The sequence below is a fragment of the Alexandromys fortis genome, unplaced genomic scaffold (assembly GCF_014885135.2).
Source record: "Alexandromys fortis isolate MF-2015 unplaced genomic scaffold, M_Fortis_MF-2015_v1.1 scaffold_31, whole genome shotgun sequence".
In the NCBI taxonomy this organism is placed as follows: domain Eukaryota; kingdom Metazoa; phylum Chordata; class Mammalia; order Rodentia; family Cricetidae; genus Alexandromys; species Alexandromys fortis.
Genome location: NW_026067974.1, coordinates 9,197,693 through 9,206,267, shown reverse-complemented (window position 1 = coordinate 9,206,267; position 8,575 = coordinate 9,197,693). Strand labels below are relative to the sequence as shown.

The 8,575-nt window shown below is 38.1% G+C and overlaps 1 protein-coding gene across 2 annotated transcripts in view; it reads left to right on the top strand.

Moving 5' to 3' along the window:
- The window catches only part of Npepps (aminopeptidase puromycin sensitive), an 83,678-nt gene that overhangs the window by 18,659 nt on the left and 56,444 nt on the right, over positions 1-8,575 (top strand). Inside the window, exon 1 of one of the 2 annotated variants that reach the window (XM_050156673.1) lies at positions 1,880-1,903. The exons of the other annotated variant lie outside the window; for it this stretch is intronic. The gene's annotated coding sequence lies outside the window, so the exon portion shown is untranslated. Of the gene's footprint in view, positions 1-1,879; positions 1,904-8,575 lie in introns of those variants that run through there. 2 annotated transcript variants of the gene reach the window in all.

The window sequence follows — 8,575 nt, the reverse complement described above, 5'->3', positions numbered from 1 at the left end:
TTTTTGGTTTTTCAAGACAGGGTTTCTCTGTGGCTTTGGAGCCTGTCCTGGCACTAGCTCTGTAGACCAGGCTGGTCTCGAACTCACAGAGATCCGCCTGCCTCTGCCTCCCGAGTGCTGGGATTAAAGGCGTGCGCTACCATCGCCCGGCACTGAACTGCTACATTTTAAGTTTAGAAAAAGATTCTTCAAATGGACTTGAACAAGAACCAGTTTTTTAAAAAATTGCCCGTCAAATAAGAGAATGATCAATTTCTTCACCTCTCTGGAAAAATGGAAACACTTGAGACAGTTAAATCAAGGCTAGCTTTCAGTTAGAGGAAATTTAAGTCAGTGTAGGATTTTAATGAGGTATCTAGGCAGGTCTAGTTTTAGCTTACTTAATAAACAAGGCATATGTATATCTGAGTTCCAAGTCAGCCTGTTCTACAGAGCAAGTTCCAGAACAGCTAGGGCTGGCTACACAGAGAGATCCTGTCTCTAAAACCCAAAAACAAACAAATTAACAAACAAAAAAACTGAGAACAGACACTTCCTTACCAAACTGCAGGAAAGGGTTCAGGAATTTAAAAGGTTCTGAGTGTGCACAACTGCATGGTGCTGAATTGGCAATGAGCTGCCTACACTTTGTGCAACCTTAGTTATTGCTCTCACGGAGTCAGGAAAGCAGTGCACATTTAAGGAAAGAGAATTTATAGAGAGATTTAGATAAAACATTACCATTTTTTAGATACTTAAAATATTTTCCACTGGGTTGGTGGTGGCACATGCCTTTAATCCCAGCACTAGGAACATTTAGGAGGCAGAGGCAGGCAGGGCTAGCTTGGTCTGTAGAGTGAGTTCCAGGACAGCCAGGGCTACACAGAGTAACCCTATGTCAAAAAACAAAACCAACAACAAAATTTTCCTTCAGAACTATCTAAGACACATTTTCCAATCCTTTTCTCTTATAATATCAGGGGAAACCCAGGGAAGCTTGTTTGATTTTTAGCATGTAATTTTGCAAAAGGGTAATTTTCATTTATTTATATATTTTGGTTTTTCAAGACAGGGTTTCTCAGTAGCTTTGGAGCCTATCCTGTAAAATGGTAATTTTTGATTCGATATTTTAAGGATTGTATAAGCAGCAGGAATAGATTTGACCTTCACACACACACACATACACACAGTCACATACAATTTAATTTTGCTCTTGGACCTAGTAGCATTTTATGGTTTTTATATTATAGGTGAATATGGCATGTTGTTCCTTTAGAAACTGGTGGTTATAAATTCAACCCAGTACTTTTCAGATCTATCTACTGGTAACAGGGAACATTTTAACTTAGCTGATCACATCATGTACCCATGAATACTTATTACCTTATGCAAGATTGACATCCCAGCACTGCAGGCAGAGGCAGGTGGGTCTCTGAGTTCCAGGTCAGCCAGGGCTACACAGTGAGACCTTGTCTCAAAAATCAAACAAAAAATTCAACATTTTGTTTCAGATATCAGGAGCCGCTAAATTTTGATGCTTTAGGGTAAAACCAACTAGAAAAGTATTTGAAGCCCTGAAATTGCTGCGGTAGAAAGTTTTAATGGGTGAAGAGGCCATCTTGTGATATATGCATTAATCCTGAGAGACTATTAGACACTAAGGCATTGTCTTTTAGGCATGGTTTATTTTAAGAAACTATTTGAGATCTTACTTTGTAATATATTTTTTTAATGAGAAACTAGTAAGCGAAAACTGCTGAAAACTGTTTTTTTACTGTTCTGCACTTCAAGGGTTGGTGAAATCACTAGCACTTAAGCCAGTGCAAGGAATGCACCTCCCTACACAGTTCAGGGATTAGTATTGTCATCAGCTTCTGCAAGAGAAATACGAAACTCTTGAGTGCCTGAACTCAGGTCCTGACAGGTAAAGAGTCTTTTAATTTATCCTTAATAGACAGCTTGAGTAACGCCACATAGGAAATGATCATTGGAAAATTTTGTGCCAGGTGTATCCTGTCTAATATCTGCTTTCAGCCTTAGTGTGTGAGAAAGGATCACCCCTGCTGAAGTGTCTTCATACAAAGCTCTAGTACATAATTCCAGATTTACCAGCTTCATGTTGGCTTATCTATATAAGGACCTAAATTACATTGTTGAAGTATATTTGTGTATTTGAATGTGTGCTTATGGAAGTGTGCATGTGTTTAAGCTAACAAAAGAATATTGCCAAATACATTATCAGAACAAATTGTTAACTTGACAAAAAGTAATGGTTCTTTCCACTTGACTATAAGCTCTTGTCTATCTTTTAGTAATGTATATTCTTTCATATAATTATGTATATATGTATAACACTAGCCACCATCTCTTTGAAGTAGGCTTATTTAATGTCATTATTCTAAAAACTTATGTGGCCCTTAAGATGGGAAGACTGAAAATAAAAGCAATATGACTATCTCTAAAACATATGTATTAATGTGATGGAGAATTTCATAAAGACATTTTCAGTGGAAAGGAACTTGAGTGTGACTTCAGTTCTAGGACAGAGATGTAGGTGTTAGGGCCTTCGGTCAGAGTTACTGTGCAGTCAGACAAATAAGAAAATGACTAGGGCTGGAGAGTTGGCTCAGTGATTAAGAGCATTGCCTGCTCTTCCAAAGGTCCTGAGTTCAGTTCCCAGCAACCACAAAACCATCTGTAATGAGGTCTGGTGCCCTCTTCTGGCCTACAGGCATATACACACAGACAGTATCGTATACATAATAAATAAAAAAATATTAAAAAAAAAGAAAATGACTAAATTGGGTTGGGATTAGGAAAATATATTGGGACAGAGGTTAAAGTAAAAAGAATGCCTATCTCATAAAAACATGTTTAAGGTTTGTAGATACAGTCAAGTGCTTCAGTGGTTGCCCAGCATTCACGAGGCTCCAGGTAATAGATTCCCAGCCTAATAAGATAAGTCAAACAATTAAAAGTACATGTATTCAAATAAAACAAGAACAACAACAACAAAACACTTCGGAAAGCCACATATGGAGAGACACCTCTACTCTCAGTACTTAGGCTAGTGACGCATAAGGTCACAAATTTGAGGCCCACCCAGACTACATGGTTGAGCCCTAGTTTAAGCAAACAAAAAGTCAAAAGAGACCTGCTCAAACAAAACATTTCTTTAAATGTTTTTTAAAAGTATTTATTTATTAATGAATAAATCCATTTAAAGCTGGATCTTAGGGCTTTGTGAATGTTAGGCAGGTGCTCTAGAACCAAGATGCATTCTCATCTCCAAATAAAACATTTCTGAAGGCCACATTGAACTTGGTTAAAACTTGGAACTTCTGAAAGAGTCCTGGGAACTGATTCCAAGGAACTGGAATATTCTGCATCTTCATCATTTGGACCTCAGTACAAGATGTGAGCATAAGCCATCCGATTAAAAGGGAGTGAAAAAGAGGCTTGTTTATTTATGATGCAGGTCCTCCATAGCTCAGGCTTGCTGTCGACCCATTGTGTGTAGTTCAGACTGGCCTTGAAGTTGAGATCCTTCTGCTTCAACTTGCCAAGTGCTACAAATACAAGTGTGTCCTGCCATTCCTGGCACAACCTTAAGGGCATATAGACTTTCGGTGAAAATTAGCATAAACTGTATTATATTACAATGAAACATATTAACTAAGTTGTTTGAATTTATTTGCCATTGTTGTCTCCGTGATGCTGTAGATACCAAGATTTCAAGGCTGGCAAGAAGGCTCAGTGGATAAAGGCCACACCCCCAACCTCATGACTTGAGTTAGCTCTCCTGAGCTCAAAAGGTAGAAGGTGACGTGTATATTAGCATGCTGCCACCTGAAAATAATGTTAAAAAAATAAAATATTTAGCTGGGCGGTGGTGGCACACACCTTTAATCCCAACACTCAGGAGGTAGAGGCAGGCGGATCTCTGTGAGTTTGAGGACAGTGGTCTACAAGAGCTAGTTCCAGGACAGACTCCCAAACTACAGAGTTCTTAGACCTTTTGTATAAATACCAAGGAGTATAATTGCTAGATCATATGGTACAAAGTATTAAGTCTCATCCATCTTCTTTCTGAGGCAGATTCTAATGTAACTCAGACTGGCCTTGAATATGTAGCCAAGGATGATCTTGAATTCCTGATCCTCCTGCTTGTTTGTACCTCACTAGTGCTAGAATTGGAGGTATGTGATACTATGCCCAGGCTATTCAGTTTGTAAGCAACTTCTACCTCCAAAGTGGCTGTTTTGTCAGTAGGGCAGGATTCAAATAAATTCTATTGCTCTACTGCCTTACTAGAATTTGGTGTTCTGGAGTTTGGACATTATAATGAGTGTGTTGGTTTTCATTTGAATTTCTGTGATGATGGATGGTGTGCATATTCTTTTCATAGGCTTATTTGCTATCTCTTCTTTGGTTTAGCTCTCTGTCTTGCTGGGGATCTGACCCAGTATCTTGCACATATTTAATTGGAACCCCACCACCGAGCTACAGTGTCACAGTGTCTACTTTGACCCTTTAAGTAGCTGGAACTACAGGCTTGAATCATCCTTTGTTTCTTTCTTTCTTTGATAGTAATGATAAGGAATAGGATCTCACTTAGATTGGTCTCACATTGGTCTCAAGTACTGGGATTACAGGAGTGTACTATATATATATATATACATAATTTTTTTGGCTTTTTGCAGTTTGCTGGTCCCCTTCCATTTTTGTTTGTTTGTTTTTTTTTTTTTTTTTGGCTTTTTTTTTCCCTTCAGATATTCTCACAACATAGTTAAGGCTGGCCTTAAATTCAGAATCTTTTTCCTCAGACTCTCAGTGTGCAGGGATCACAGGTGTACTCTCTCAAGCTCTGTTATTGTTGAGTTTTTAGAGTTCCTTGTATATTTTAGATAATACTCTTGTCAGATAGGTCTTCTGCTAACGTTCCATTTTTAGTGTCTTTTGCAAAGCAGTTGCTTAATTTTAGTTAAGTTTAGCTTATCAGTCATTTATTTCATGGATTCATGCCTTTGTTGTTATAGATAAAAAGTCATCACCACACTTAAGTCATCTTGGTTTTTGTCTGTTTCATTCTGGGAGTTTCATAATTTTAACTTTTCTTTCTATGTATGGTCCAATTTAAGTTGTTATGGAGGATATAAACGTTTGCTTTATTGTATGTGGACGTTTAGTTCAGTGATCTGTTGAGGAGACTGCCCTTTCTCTATACATTGCTGTCCCCTTGTCAAAAGATTGGTTGAGTTTATTTGTGTTTGTCTCTTTTTGGGTTCTTTTCTTGTCTATTTTTTTTTGTTTTGTTTTGTTTTTCGAGACAGGGTTTCTCTGTGGCTTTGGAGCCTATCCTGGAACTAGCTCTGTAGACCAGGCTGGTCTCACAGAGATCCGCCTGCCTCTGCCTCCCGAGTACTGGGATTAAAGGCGTGCACCACCACCTCCCGGCTTAAAGCATGTTTTTAGTTTTTGTTCTAATAGATAACAATTTTCTGTAGACCAAAATTTTAGGTATCTGTTTAAATTTAGATGCAATTTTAGGACTATATAAAGAATTTTAGAAATAATTAAAAGGTGGCATCTAAAATTAAGCCATGTATTCTTCATCATATGCTTAACTTCACTTTCTATTTTTTTTTTTTAATCTGTAAAATGAAGGTTTATGTAGGGGATCAATGAAAGGTCTTTCAGAGTCTGAATTTAAAAGAGTGCTTTGTAAAGATTTTACTTTTAGTCAGGCAGTGATAGGGCATGCCTTTAATCCCATTACTCAAGTTTTTTCTCCAGCTGGCAGTTCTCAAATAACCACTCAGAGGCTTATTATTACTTATAAATGCTTAGCTGATGGTTCAGGCTTATTATTAACTAGCTCTTACAATTTAAATTAACTCATTTCTATTAATCAATGTATTGCCATGTGACATGTGGCTTTTACTGATCTGCTGACGTGTTGTTTCTTGGGTGGCTGGATGGTGTCTCCTGACCCCGGCCAAGAACACTTGTATCTCTGCTTGAATTTCCTGCCTGGCTCTATCAACCAATGAGAGCAACACATAATCACAGTATGCAGGATCCCACAGCATTTCTCCTGTTCTGTCTAATCAAAAAGAAAGGTTTTTACTTTAACATAGTAAAATTACTTATAACAAAGCAGTTATCAAGTAAGAATTACAGTTACAATATCTAGTCCATTTGTATTTGGCAAAATTAAATATTCTATCATCTATCCTATCTTTATGAGCCTAAAGTTTTATAGCTAATTCATCTTTTATCGTAACTAAGGAAAACTGTAATTATAACTATCTAGTCTTCTGTTCCCTCAGAGACCTGAGAAGGCAATAATATTACCTAAATAAGCAGGAAGTGCAAACAGTTGACTTGTAAAAAATGTGAGAAATGACAGAAACAGCTGGCTGCCTGGACAGTCAGTCATTCAGGGTTCCTCTGTAACATTGGGGCATCCATCTTCAGCCTACAGGCCTAGAATAGCTGACAGACTTTTCTGTGAAACAGGGTATTCTTTTTTAAAAAACAAAACAAAAACCCTGGAGGGACAGTTGTGGGTGCTGGGAACCAAACTCTTTTTTTTTTTTTTTTTAATATTTATTTATTTATTAATTATGTATACAATATTCTGTCTGTATGCCTGAAGGCCAGAAGAGGGCGCCAGACCTCTTTACAGATGGTTGTGAGCCACCATATGGTTGCTGGGAATTGAACTCAGGACCTTTGGAAGAGCAGGCAATGCTCTTAACCGCTGAGCCATCTCTCCAGCCCCTCTTTTTGTTTTTGTTTTTGTTTTTTTTGAGACAGATTTTCTTTGCCCTAGCTTTCCTGCAACTCACTCTGTAGACCAGGTTGGCAAACTCACTGAGATTCGCCTCCAGAGTGCTGGGATTAAAGGAGTGTACCACCGGCACTTTTTTTTTTTTTTTTTTAAAAGAAAGGCAGTCTGGCTGTGTTGTTCAGGCTAGCCTTGAAGTCTCTGTATATAGAGCCCAAATTGGTCTATAACTTTTGTACCTTCTGCCTTATTTGCTCAAGTACTGTGATGTCTCTGATTAGAGACATCAGACACTACCTACCTTAAGTGTACCTTTTATTTATCTGCCTATTTTATCTATCTATCTATCTATTATGTACACAGTATTCTGCCTGCATGTATGCCTGCAGGCCAGAAGAAGGCACCAGATCTCATTATCGATTGTTGTGAGCCACCATGTGATTGCTGGGAATTGAACTCAGGACCTCTGGAAGAGCAGCCAGTGCTCTTAACCTCTGAGCCATCTCTTCAGGCCCTTAGGTGTACAATTTAAGATTTAAGAATTGTTCAGACTCAGGATTTATCTAAATGGTAGAGTGCTTGTCAAATATAAGGCCGTAGTATCACAAAACAAATAGTTTTTGGAACTTTCCATTTAATATTTTCAGGCTGTTGATCAAGGATAAGGAGTAACCATCCCCCGAATCTGATGACTGAACTCAGGACCCTGTGCTTCTAGGCAAGTGCTCTACAATTGAGCTAATCCCGAACCCTCCCCACCTTTAAATCTAACACAAATAAGATAGATTGATATTAATATTGATGGTAAGTCATAAGCCATAGTGGTTTTTACATTTCAAATGTTTCCTTGAGAAAAGAAAAGTCTAAACTAAAAAAATTTTTTTTTATTGTATATAGGTGTTTTGCCTGCATGTACGTGTCCCATTTACATGCAGAGTAGACAGACCAGAAGAGGGTTTGGATCTCTTAGGATTGGGGGAGTTACAGTCGGTTGTGAGTTGCTGTGTGGGTGCTGGGAACTAAACACCATCCTCTGGAAGAACAGCCAGTGGCCTTAACCACTGAGTCTTCTCTCCAGCCCCTATTTTATGAGTTTTTTTTTTTTTTTTTTTTTTTTAATATCATAGTTTAGTCTCGAGGAAACCCTCATGGCTTCAGTGTGCTGATATAGTATGTAACTAGTGTAATATATAAGAAAAGTTTTCGTATTAAATTTTTCTTGAGGGGCGGATTGGCTCAGCGATTAAGAGTACTCACTGGCTGCTCTTCCAGAGGACCCCGGTTTAATTCCCAGCACCCACGTGGCAGCTCACAACTGTCTGTAACTTTGGTTCCAGAAGATCTGACACCTTCATACAGATATACATGCAGGCAAAACACCATCAAAAGAAATAAAAATTTAAAAAAAATTAATTTTTTTTCTTGAAATTAAAATTCAGTTAGTGACTAAGGTTTAGGAGACTGAAGGTTTGGCTCAGTGGTTAAGAATGATCCCTGCTCTTCAGAGGACTGGACTTTGGCTCAACTTGTTTTTTTTTTTTTTTTTTAAGATATATTTATTTATTCCAGGCTAGAAGAGGGCACCAGATTTTATTATAGATGGTTGTAAGCCACCATGTGCTTGCTGGGAATTGAACTCAGGACTTCTTGAAGAGCAACCAGTGCTCTTAACCACTGAGAGCCATCTCTCCAGTCCCCTTAGCTCAACTTTTTAAAGATTTTTTTTTTGGTTTTTCGAGACAGGGTTTCTCTGTGGCTTTGATTTATTTTTTTAATGTGTGTGTGTGTGTGTTTGGGGGGACA